The sequence below is a fragment of the Adiantum capillus-veneris genome, chromosome 3 (assembly GCF_014529385.1).
Source record: "Adiantum capillus-veneris isolate H3 chromosome 3, ASM1452938v2, whole genome shotgun sequence".
Lineage (NCBI taxonomy): Eukaryota > Viridiplantae > Streptophyta > Polypodiopsida > Polypodiales > Pteridaceae > Adiantum > Adiantum capillus-veneris.
In genome coordinates, this window is record NC_140933.1 from 138950463 (window position 1) to 138963042 (window position 12580).

General features: G+C 43.4%; 1 protein-coding gene across 2 annotated transcripts in view; it reads left to right on the forward strand.

Moving 5' to 3' along the window:
* LOC147461804 (Haloacid dehalogenase-like hydrolase (HAD) superfamily protein) overlaps positions 1–12580 on the forward strand; it is a 133007-nt gene that overhangs the window by 68696 nt on the left and 51731 nt on the right. The window lies entirely within an intron of this gene.

Sequence of the window (12580 nt, forward strand, 5' to 3'; positions counted from 1 at the left end):
ACACACTAAGCATGCGAACCACAATCAAAACAAAACAAACCAAAAAGAAAAGAAACACACACCGACCGAGCAGAGCGCAATCAAAAGAAAACAAAGCAGAAAGGAAAAACAGACGCAAACACACAAAACAAAAACCGTTGTCAAAATATGCTCCATGCATTCGCACAACACACACACCCAACCCAAGAACTCACACCCCCAAAAGCAAGTTTTGATAAAAACACGCGCACCCGCCCACATAGAGAGCCACATGCACATGCGCATGCCCACACGTGCACATAGAGAGCTACACAAGGAAAAAATGAATGACAAAACAGAAAAAACAAAGAATCAGGCAAAGGGAGAAGAGGTTGCAAAGCAGAGGCGAAGCACAAAGTTACTCCTCTGATCGTGCAAGCGTAGGACGAATTTGAGCAACTCAAAGGGCGGATCTTTCAAGTGGGGGCGTAGGAAAATTCGAGGGAAACTCATCTCTAAATCTGTAGGCTAGAGTCGGGTGAATCACCTCCCAACTGTCGTATATAGGTTCTTCCTATATATAGCCCCTAAACTCTCAGTTCCCCTTGGGGTAGGACCCTTGTCTCAACACATAGCCTAAGCACCCGACAAGCCCAATAAGCTGGGCCTTCGACTGTGTAGGCGCAACCAAGGCATTGAGTGGAGGTTGGGCACTCACATAGCCTAAGCACCCGACAAGCCCAACAAGCCGGGCCTTCGACTCTGTAGGCGCAACCTTTTGGAGGTCTTTAATGAAGCTAACCCTAAGGTCTTTTAGCTCCATTAGATGCACGTTGCTCTTTGATAGACTACCTCCTTTTGGACCCTTATTGAGATGTAACCATCTCTCCTCTTGGTCCCTATTCTTAAGGTGACCCTATTGAGATGCAACTCATTTCTTGTTTTGGTCCTCTATTAAGATAGGTTTAGAAGCACATATATATATCCTAACTAACTCTTGCTCCCCTTTTATCTTCCCATATTAAGTGATCAGTTTAATATGAGAAAATCATTGGGTAAAGTTAGGTATTATATTTTATGACATTACTTCTCTCTTGAAATCATAGTCGTCCTTTAGTATGAGGTAGAGAAGATGAAGCCTAATCATTAGTCCATGTTTCTTAGCAGGTAGAGGATCCCTTTTTACCCTACGACATCATTCCAGAATGGATGACTAATCCATTTGGTGCTCGGGAGACTTAGCTGCCACAAGTATGCATGCTCTTTAGTCCATATCATACTTCCAAAGTAGAATGACAAGTTCTAATCGGTGTTTGAGAGACATCGTCACCACAAACATGATCATAAGCATGCATACTTCTTAAATTTTGTGCACACTAAAAGAAAGAGAATGAGTCTCATGATATGAAAACATTGTTCATTTAAAATGCATTTTCATTTGCTTACTCTAGTGTAGCATTGTAAGCATTGACAAGGTTCATATTATCCTTAAGCTAAGTTCCTTGCATCCTTTTTGCATATTTAAAAGGTTAATTCTTAAAGTTAACAAGATATCATTGGATAATCTTACTGTTTCTTAGTACCTTGTCTTCGATCTCTGGCGAGTCCTCCATTATTGGTTCTTTTGGTGGCTCTCCTTTGTAAGGCTTGAGTAGGCTCACATGGTTAGCATTGTGAATGAGCCAATGGTTGGGCAACTTTAACTAATAAGCCATCTCATTGATTGGCTTAATAATTTTAAAATAAAGGACCATAGTATCTTTTTGCTAGTTTAGCATAATACTCTTGGTGGCTCGGAGGATTCTTGACCATAGTATGCCTTAGACGAGCCTTAAGAAAATTTAGCAAGACCTAATCATTTTCCTTAAAGGCTAAGGCTCTTTTGTGCTTATTAGCAGCAGCCCTATTTGCCTTTGCTTCAAGATTGATATAACCTTTTTAATATTTGGAAAAGATTCTTGTGAGTTTTGGCTATATTCATCAGCAGCGAAGATCTTCCCATATACTTTAAGTACTAAGGGACTTTTGGATCTTCCCTCTTTAACGTCGAAAGGTGCTTTCCCATAGAAGTATGTACAATGTCATTGTACGCATACTCTATAAGAGGTAGCTACTTCTCTCATTGAGAACATTGATCTACTTCTATGACATAGATCGTTAGATTAGTTATTTCACTTTGGTCATCCGTTTGTGGATGATAGGCCAAAAGAGAAATTTAATCTACTTCTTAGATTTTCAAAGAGACCTTTCTAGAAATTATTGGTCATTCTAAGATCTTTGTCCGACACTATGGATGTTGGCAGTCCATGATACTTGAAAATTTGAGATCTAAAGAGGGTTGCCGTATTATGTGCCTTAACCGTCCTTTTGACAGGCATAGAGTGTGTTTTCTTGCTAAGCCTGTTATCTGAAACAATCCAAGTTTCTTCCCTCGATCAAATTTCAATTTTTGGTATACCACACATTTTGAAACATACTCTTGTATGTTAACTTTTCATGGTAGACCAACAAAAATACATTTCTACTCTTTGAATAGTAGATTATGGAATCCCTCTTTGCCCCTCATAGGGAGAAGCATGGGATTCATACATGAAATTCTTATTGTATTGGTGAGTAACACGTAGCCTATTACCATTTGAAAGATAACCATCCTCCAAGGTGAATGGTTCTTTTTTTTCTTCCCTAATACAAAGGCTGTAGTTACGTAATTAAAGTCGCGGTCAATAGCATACTCATATACCATAAAAGATAGATCATTGTGAGTTGCTATAGACACCACATTTACCCTTGGCTATTATGAAAGTGCATCGACCACTTGATTGTGCTTGCTAGCAATGTGAGCAATATGAAATTTAATTGCGGAAGAAAATTTGTCCACCTCATTTGTTTGTTGGAAATCTTGGTTTGCATCATGAAGTTCTTGAGGCTTTGTGATCAATTCGTGGGATGAATGGAGACCCCAAGAGATAGTGCTTCCATGTGTCTAGGACATGTAGAATAGCTAAAAGCTCTTTTTTGTAAATGCCCAAGACCCGTTCATTGGCATTGAGCCTTCGGCTCTCATATACTATGGCATGCCCTTCTTGAAGCAAAAATGCTCCAAGGCAATCACCACAAACATCACATTGAACCTCAAATGGCTTTGAGAGATCCAGAAGCATAAGGACTGGGTTGGGAGGTAAGCTTCTCTTTCAACTTTTCAAAAGCACTTTGTTTTTTAGCAATCCATAAGTACTTAAAGTTCTTCCTTGTTAAGTCATGCAATGGTCATGCTATTTGAGAGACTTTTGCTATAAAGCATCTATAGTATGCACACATACCAATAAAGCTTCTTAGCTCATGTATATTCCTTGGATTATGCCATGCTTTTTTTACCCCCAACTTTGATGGATTCATACATATACCATCTTGAGAGATAGTGACCTAAATATTGAATCTCTTGTAGGAAAAATTCACTGTTCTTTTGATTAATGAAAAGCTTATTCTCTCACAAAACTTGAAAGATTACCTGGAGGTGTCTCTTGTACTTCTCAAGAGAATTTGAGTGGCTTGAAGTTTTTTGTCCATCGTGAGTTTGAATGCGGCTGGAGCATTTGTCAGGCCAAACCTTGGAACTTATTAAAAGCAAGCATATTTACCAGGGATATGGTGTTCCCCAAATCATTAGCATCTATGTGTATGCTCTTCTCCTTGTAGGTGAAATAGATTCTCCTTTCAGGGAACTTCATGTTGGCAGCCATGCGGTTTAACCATGGTGCCCTTAGGATAACATCCTCATGTTGGAGAGGAGAGATAAAAAAGTATTCTTTGTTGACGTAGCTTTGGACATGAAGTCTCAACTTCCCAATCAAGGGAGTAATGGAGGCTTGTCGTCCCTTGAAAGCTATGTCAGCAGTTACAGTATCTCTCATCTCAAAAACTTGAATGCCCAACTTGGTGGCCAACTCTGTTGATATGAAGTTGTGAGTAGAGCCATGATTGAACAAGATGAAGGCATCATGTTCCCTTACCTATCCCCAAGCATAGGAGAGGAATGCACCTTTGCAATGAGTATCGTCTTTTGGAGCTTCAACCATGGAAGCCCTAGTAGTGTCATTGTGTACATTTCTTTTGGGGCAGGAACGATAATAATGTCCTTGCTCTCCACACTTAAAAGTATTTGAGGTCTTTACGAAAGGCCTCTAATTCTTTGAGAGAGAGCTTATTTTTACCTTTGTAAGCTCCTTTATCCTTGGCCTTGTTGTTGTTGGTGTTTGTGTTTCCTTGGGAAGAGTTTTGAGCATTGCTCTTCCCTTTAGCTTCATTTCGATCCTTTTTTTCCATGGGCTTGAAATTTCTTCTCATCCCTTGTTGGAAATTGATTCTTGAAGCAACCACAATGTGGTGGATGACTTTGGTGATAGTCCTAGGCCGTTGTGAGTTGACATACTCAGCCATTTCTTTATGTAATCCTGCACAAAATTGTTGCTTTTGTTCGGCAAAGTCTATCCTTTGAAAGACTATAGCTTTGAGATGTAAATCCCAAAACTTGTCTACATATTTGTGGATAGACTCATAGAAGAGAAGCTTCAAGCTCCACCATTTGCTAAGCACTTTGTCCTTTGCCACAATTGCAAGGAATTGCTTCATGATGGAAACTTGTAGAGTTTTCCATGTCTTTGGGGCCTTGTTGTTTCCACAAAGGCTAGCCCATCATTGACGAGGAGGCTTCTAGAAGTGCATAGCTACATGCTGTAACTTGGAGAACTTCGTGAAGCCCTCGTCTCCAAAGGTCTCATCAAATTGTTGGATGAAGGCCAATACTTTGTTGATGGCACCAAAGGTGCCATCATAGGTGAGAAAAGAGATACTCTTTCCTCCCCCTTTGAATTTCTTGGGCTTTTGGGATCTTCGCCATGCAGGGTACGATTTGCAATGTCCTCCCCTCTTGTATTCTCTAGGAGAATAGCCATAGCTTTCGTTGGGAGAGGAGGAAGGTGAAGAAGAAGGAGAAGAGGGTGACCTCTTTCTTGACCTTTTCTTCCCTTTTTTCCTCTCTTCCCTTTTGAAGTGACGAGGAGAAGGATTGAGTGTTGACCGTTTTCTCATGGGAGGAGTTGGCAATCATCTAGACCACCTTCTTCGTGGAGCCGCATCTTCAGAGGAACTTTAGGATTCATTAATTTCTTGTTCTTTGGATTCCTCCTCTCGTATGGGAGAGAGTTTTCTTTTGGGAGTCTCATCAAGAGGCCTCCTAAACTCTCTCTCCTCTTGGAGAGGAAGAGAAATCCCATAAGCACGAAGTTGTTAGGTAACTTCTGCTTGTAAAGTAGGGTTTCCCATAGCTTGATACAACCTAGTAGCAAGATAATTGAGAAACATGGGGGCATCATCATTAGCACCTTCATGTGAAAAATCAAAGCTATCAATGTTCATTCTACTCTCTTGGTTATTTTCAGCCATGGTAATTATACTTATGTGTTTACTTAGTGTATTCTTTGGCAACTCAAAACCGTAGTTGCTAATCCTCTTAGCTTTTGAAAATAAGCACTTAAGTATCAACACCCACGGCTCGAATTGGTTAATTATAGAGAGTTGTCGGGTGGGTCTAACATAGGAGAATTGTCGAGGGATAGCTCCTTTCGGACTTCTTATGGAGCAATAATGGTAAATCCATAGGCAAGTCTAAAAAGACCCCATTATTAAGACCAAAGCTCCCCAAGTGTGCACCATATCTCACATAGTAGGCTCAACAAAACCAATAATAGATCCCAATCCCACGTACCCTAATATAATTACCAAAATCAACCATTAAAAGGCTACTTAAGGACCTCTCTTTTTAAGCAAGAAAGAGAAACCAAATGCTTTCATACCAGTGTAATGGGGATGGCCTATGAACTTTGCGAATAGCGGAATTAAGAAAATTAGAGTGAGAATTTTTGTGAGATTACTTTGAGAACATAGAGGGTAACTTAATTGATGGTAGCAGCATGAACATGTAACTATGCTGCCACCTCCTTGCGCTCACAAATAGGCCACCACCCTCTCCCCCCTCCCCCTCTTGCTTGGCGCTACCACCTTGGGCCACCACCCTCTTTGGCGGCACAAATAGACCATCACTCACACACACTCACACACTCACTCTCACAACGCTCCCTCTAGTCTCCGCCAATCTCTCTCTCTGTCTCTCGCGTTCTGTGTCGACAATAAGATATTCAGCTCTCTCTTTCTCTTTCCATCCACCCTCCTTTTAAACAAGACTGTGCCAGCTAAATGATTGAAATTTAAGAAGCTTTTTATTTCTTCTTGGCTGACTCAAGAGTATGAACGCGATATACGAGCTGCTTGGAACCATCTTCAGATGACCAAGAAAGATACAGTAGACGCTTATTGCGAGAGATTCTGGAGCTCTTTTCTACCCGCCTCTTCATTCAAGAAGATCTCGTTCAGAGAACAGATTGAGCGGTTTACCTTGGGTCTACCTATAGAGATCCGGATCACTGCTTGGAACAAAAGTCAGCTTCTGTTCAGGAGTCGACGAGTCATGCGAAACGGGGTTTTGCCATTCATTCTGGCAGTCTGACCTACCCCGTCGATGAGGTCATGACACAACAAGCTGAACAGACTTCAGCAAATGAAAGTACAAAGAGAAAGAGCAACCCAGAAAAGAAGGATCCACTACCCAAGCTTACTCCTTAGGAGAGAGCTCCCTTCATCTGGGAGGGGAAGTGCTTTGGGTGTGGGGAACATGGACATATCTCCGCGAAGTGCCTTAAAAAGGCACAAAAAGGATAGAATGAGAAGGACGACGAAAGGCCTGAGAGTTCGAGAGTAGCTGAGGAACGTGGAAGAAAAGGCAAGATGAAAACAGGATTGGTTCGAGATTGTGTAGGTACCGATCCCAACACAATGGACGAGAGTACAGAACTTTACCGAGCTTGGGGCAAAGTGAAAGACCAAGAGGCCCTGATCTTCTTTGATGGAGGAGCCAAGGCCATCTTCATTTCACCGGAATTGGCGAGGCGGCTCGAGATCACACCCGATCAGATGGATCATGGGACCACTTGCGGAATATGTTCTAGCGGCACCCGGCAGGGACGCAGCCATTACACACGTCATTGGCAAACTTCGGTTGCATTGTCAGGGGTATTTGGGGCATGAGGACTTTTACATAATGCCTTTGGAAGGTTGTGTTCTCTTGGGAATTCCGTGGTACCCCAAGTACAACGCCCTGGTCGATTATCGGGCGAGGAAAGCGACATTGACTACAGAGAAGGGAAAAACCATTGTACTTGACATTAAACTGAAGGGTGAGTTTGTCCCTATTGTATCGGCTTCGGCCATTTCTAAATTAATGAAATCTAGTCTGTTTGTTTACTCGATCTTTATGAAAGAGTTGAGTAATGAGGATAGGACAAATATGTCTAAACTTGATAAAGAACGCCAAGATTTTTTCCACTCTCACGCCGATTGCTTCTCAGAGGGCCTACCAAGCGAGTTACGACCTGTTGTTCTGAAGATCATATCATTGATCTGATACTTGGAAGCACACCACCGAACCGGCCACCTTACCGTGTGAGCCGAGCACAGAATGAAGAGATTATGAACCAAGTGAAAGACCTCTTGGAAAAAGGTCTTGTCCAGCCTAGTACTTCACCGTATTGCTCTTCAGTGTTGTTGGTTTTGAAGAAAGACGGCTCTTGGAGAATGTGCATCGATTATAGAGCTCTCAACAAAATCACCATCAAGAACAGATTTCCAATTCCTAGGGTCGATGATATACTCGACAGATTACAGGGATCCTCGTGCTTTAGCAGGATTGATTTGAAGAGTGGATATCATCAGATTAGAATCGCACCGGGAGACGTCTACAAGACGGCGCTCCGAACGACTTTTGGATTATTTGAGTTTTTGGTGATGCCTTTTGGCTTAACTAATGCTCCCTCGACATTTAACCGGATAATGGACAGGATTTTTTGAGAGTACATGCTATTTGTTGGCACTTTCTTTGACGATATCATTGTTTTCTCCAAGAACGAGGCAAAACATAGAGATCATCTGCTTCAGGTCTTTCAGGCATTACGAGATCACAAGTTAGTGATTAATGCAAAGAAAAGTGAATTTCTCCTACCAGAGATACACTTTTTGGGACACATTGTCTCAGTAGCGGGAGTGCAAATAGATCCGGCCAAGATAGAGACTATCTGTGATTGGCCCGATTTGAAGAATGTCCATGAAGTTAGAAGCTTCTTGGGATTGTGTTCGTACTACAGGCGGTTCATTCGAAAGTTTGCAGAGGTTGCTTCCCCTTTGCATATCTTGACACAGAAAGGAGTCTCTTTCTCGTGGGGACCCACAGAGGTGACTGCCTTTCAGACTTTGAAAGAGAAATTGACTACGGGACCAGTTTTGACTCAGCCAGACTTGCAGAAGTATTTTGAAGTATATTGTGATGCTTGTGGTCGTAGTCTGGGTGCGGTCTTAATGCAAGAAGGCCATGTCATTGCTTACGAGAGCTGATTGTTCTCAAGGCCGGAAATGAGAGCACAGATTTATGAAAAAGAGCTTTTGGCGGTTATCCATGCTCTTACTCAGTGGCGGCACTACCTACTCAGAGCGGATTTTACTGTCTTTACAGACCATCAGAGTTTGCGCTACTTCTTGCCAGAGAAGCAACTTTTGGAAAAGCAGATGCGGTGGGCGAACATCTTGTCACAGTTTCACATTCAAATTGTCCATGTGCAGGGATGGAAGAATGTGGTGGCAGATGCTTTGTCTCGAAAGCCGTTGGTTCTGGCTATTTCCGCAATAGATCATAGGAGCTTCGAGGATATGGTCGACCAGTATGCCACAGATACAGATTTTGCAGACGTTTTCACTCGGATACGGGATGGGGAGACAGTAGCGGGATATTCCATTCGGGATGGCTACTTGATAAGAAAAACCATGTTGTGAGTTACACAACCGTTGAGGGAAAAGTTTATGACTGCATGCCACTGTCCACCTTTTTCGGGTCACCGCTGCATCGCTATTACCATGAAAGGAGTAGAGAGATACTTCTTTTGGCCGAGACTCGAGAAGGATGTGGGAGAGTTTGTGCGCAGTTGCTTGGTATGCCAGAAGGTCAAGTTTGACAGGCATAAAGCACAGGGATTGTTACAGCCTTTGCCCATACCCACCCGCCCCTGGGAAAGTATTGCGATGGATTTTATTTTTGATAACACAGAGTGGTCACGATGGTATCTGGATTGTTATTGACAGATTTAGCAAGCAGGCTCATTTCATTCCCGTGAAGAAAACAGTCAAGCCAGATCACTTAGCGAGAGTGTTTGTGGCCCAGATCTTAAGATTACATGACATGCCTGAGACGATTGTCTCCGACTAGGACCCCAGATTTATGAGTTTGTTTTGGAAGGCTATTTGGGAGAACATTGGCACGCGGTTGGAGTTCTCATCATCGTTCTTGACGGGCAATCTGAGATCGCCAATTCAGTGGTTTTAGATTTATTGAAGTCTTATATCTCGGATTAGAAGATTCAATGGGAAAAGTATCTACCTTTGGTCAAATTTGCCTACAATCACACGATACACTCTTCGTGGGGAAGGCGCCATTTGAGATTATTGAAGGTGCTGCGAAGGTTCCACCCTTCCTAAGCACGAAAGATAAGATTTGTGAAGCGGATGAGTATACGCGCGACTTAGACACGGCTTTTGCCAAGGTCCGCGACGCTTTGCAGAAATCTCAAGAACGATAGAAAAAGGAAGCGGATCGCCATCGTTGCGATTTGAAATTGAAGGAGGATGATTGGGTGCTCTTACGTTTTGGGAAGACACGCGTGAGAAAGAAGAAGGTAAAGGAGAGGCTTTTTCCAAAGCTTAGTATGCGATACTACGGACCTTTCGAGATCTCTGAAAAGATCAATGATGTCTGCTTCCGACTGAAACTGCCTGACACTTGGAGGATTCACAATGCATTCCATGTGAGTCTCTTGAAACCTTTTAAAGGTGATGTGCCTGATAATGGGGAGCCTGATGAGCAACCCGAAGTGGAAGAAAACGAGGAGATCCTTGTTCCTGAACAGATTTTGGCACATAAGGATACGAAGAATAAAGGTAAAGTCCGAAGGCGGTTCTTGGTTAAGTTCAAGAACTATCCTGCATTGGATGCGAAGTGGATGGAGGAGGAGGACCTAGCAGATACTCCTCAGATTGTGAAACTTTACCTCGAATCTTTGGTTTAGCATAGTCTACTTCAAATGGAACCCAGAATTCAGCTTGGCCGGAGATCTGGTGCAGTGGGATGCACAAGAGGGGAGTTACTCCGCTCCTTTGTCAACAGATGCCTCGATCTTGATACTAGAGTCACTGATGTCTCTTTGAGCTTCATGGATACTGAGCATAGCACATGGGGACGGGGACGGGTCTCGGGGACGGGGACGTGGCAAAACAAGGGACGGGGGACGGGTCAGGGGACGCGTGTTGAAAAACACTTGTTCTATACTAGACAACACTAGGAGCACAAGATTGCAAAGAAAAAGTGGGGTTTGCACTCCATAATACCAAAATATAACATGCGGTAAGAACGCAGCGAGCACGCACCGCACATGTTGACGTGACGATCAATCATCTTACTCAAAGGGGAAAAAGTAATGATATACAAGTGAAGAGTGGGTTAGAAGAGTCTGATGGGAGACATTGCATATAGCTCAAGACTCTGAAAAGCCTAAAAGAAGGGTGTGGGGTCCCCTGTCCACGTCCCGCTTGTAAGTGTGGGGTCCTGGGTCGCGTCCCCTCTTGGTTCCATGTGAGGGACCCGTGCCCGTCGCATCCCCCCGTCTCGTCCCGCGTCCTCGTGTCCCTCGTTGCGTCCGTACTAAAACGGGCCACGTCCCCGGGCCCCTGTTTCTATAATACTGAGTGCTGACAGTATTCTGCTGTATGACTTTATGAAATGGAATTCCTGAATATGAAACTGATTTGTTCTTGACTTGTTTTTAAGTGCAGGAACGGATAGACGAAATGACTGCAACATATTTGTCTAATTGATCTCGAATAGACATGGTTGCAATAGGGGTTAGTCAATCGGGCATCGATGAGATCCCGACTGTATCTAGATGCGATTGCTAGCTACATCGCCTATTAATCATGGTCTAAGATCCGAATGAATGTTGAATGTCCTGTGATGTCTAGTGATGTCCTGTGATGTCGTATGATGTGACTGTCGATTGGTACATGTGCTAGATGTGTGTTCCTAGTACGTAGGTACTAACAATCAGTGTCTGCTAAGACGGTTTATGGCCTCTGTCTGTTTTGCAGGTGTAATCGAGGGCGATTACAATGCTTTCAAGAGGGGGTATGTCACAAAGTGCCGACGTGGCTGAAAACCCTAATTTCTGCCAGAGAAACCCTAATTTTTGCCAGGAACCCTAATTAGACAACTGGGAGATTACCTTTACGATGGGAGAGAGAGAGAGAGAGAGAGAGAGAGCGCTACCTCTCTCCGCTTGGGTCTCGAACTCAGCAGGGAGTTTCTCTGGTGTTCGGCAGAGAGTCACGTTAGTGTTTAATAGAAATAGTGCTGGCTGATTTTCCAGCGTGGACAATCATTTACATGCTGGCATCTGAGGTGGATAGCCTTCGTGTGTTGGGCACAAGCCTTGAATCTTACTCTTGGGCACCCGTCGTGATTCTCTCTCTCTACGAGCGCCGTTTTCCTTTTACGTTGGCAGCTTTTAAGCCTTGCGTTGTTTTTTATAAAACACACTGCCTTGATTATCTTACTCTCCCGAGTGGCCATTTTATTTTAAATGGCGTGGACACTTTGAGTTTTTTTTAAAGAAATATGAAAGCTCAGTTTATTAAAAACTCACTTACAGAGTCTAACAAGTTTGCAAAAAACAGACTTTTTGGCTCTGCTGCTTCTCTCCCACCGCTCCTCTCTCTCACGTGCTCCTACTCCCGCGTTCCCACCATCACCTGCTTGCCTTCGGACGCGTACGCCGACGTGTAGTGTACGCTCTTCGGAGTTCGACTTTACGTGATCAAAATGTGCAGAAAAGGCCCAGTTTCCCGTGAAACTTCCAGTTTTTCACGCACTTTGCCATGGATTCCTCCAGCTCGGATGTGCAGGGTGACGACGCGCCAGGTAATGTTCAAATTCCATTGACGCATGCTCTCTACACATGGATTACAAGTACTTTTCAAAGTTTCGACCAGCGTGTTACCGCTCTGGAAAACGCAAACATTCAGACGAACATTCGCTTGGCCTCTCTCTCGAAGGGGTCGTGCAAAGGCTTAGTTCTCGGCTTACTGCTCTAAAAAATACGACTCAGTGAACGACCACGCGTCTTTTTGAGGGCGAAACCCATCTCCAGTAATTGCGGACGCAGATTGCTGCTTTTGGGCGTTCACAGGGTGGTCCAACTGCCACGATTCCGTACAAAACTACAATTTTCTCAAGAGAAGAGAAGTAGTGTACGGAATTGGCTGTAAATAACTGGTTGCATCAGTGGACCACGTATTTTGATCTCCATGGGGAGCATGATGAACGGAGGATTCAGACGATTTCTCTCTATCTGCGCAGTAAGGTGCTCACCTGGTGGCGCAACATGACAGAGAAGCCTACGACATGGGCTGATTTTGT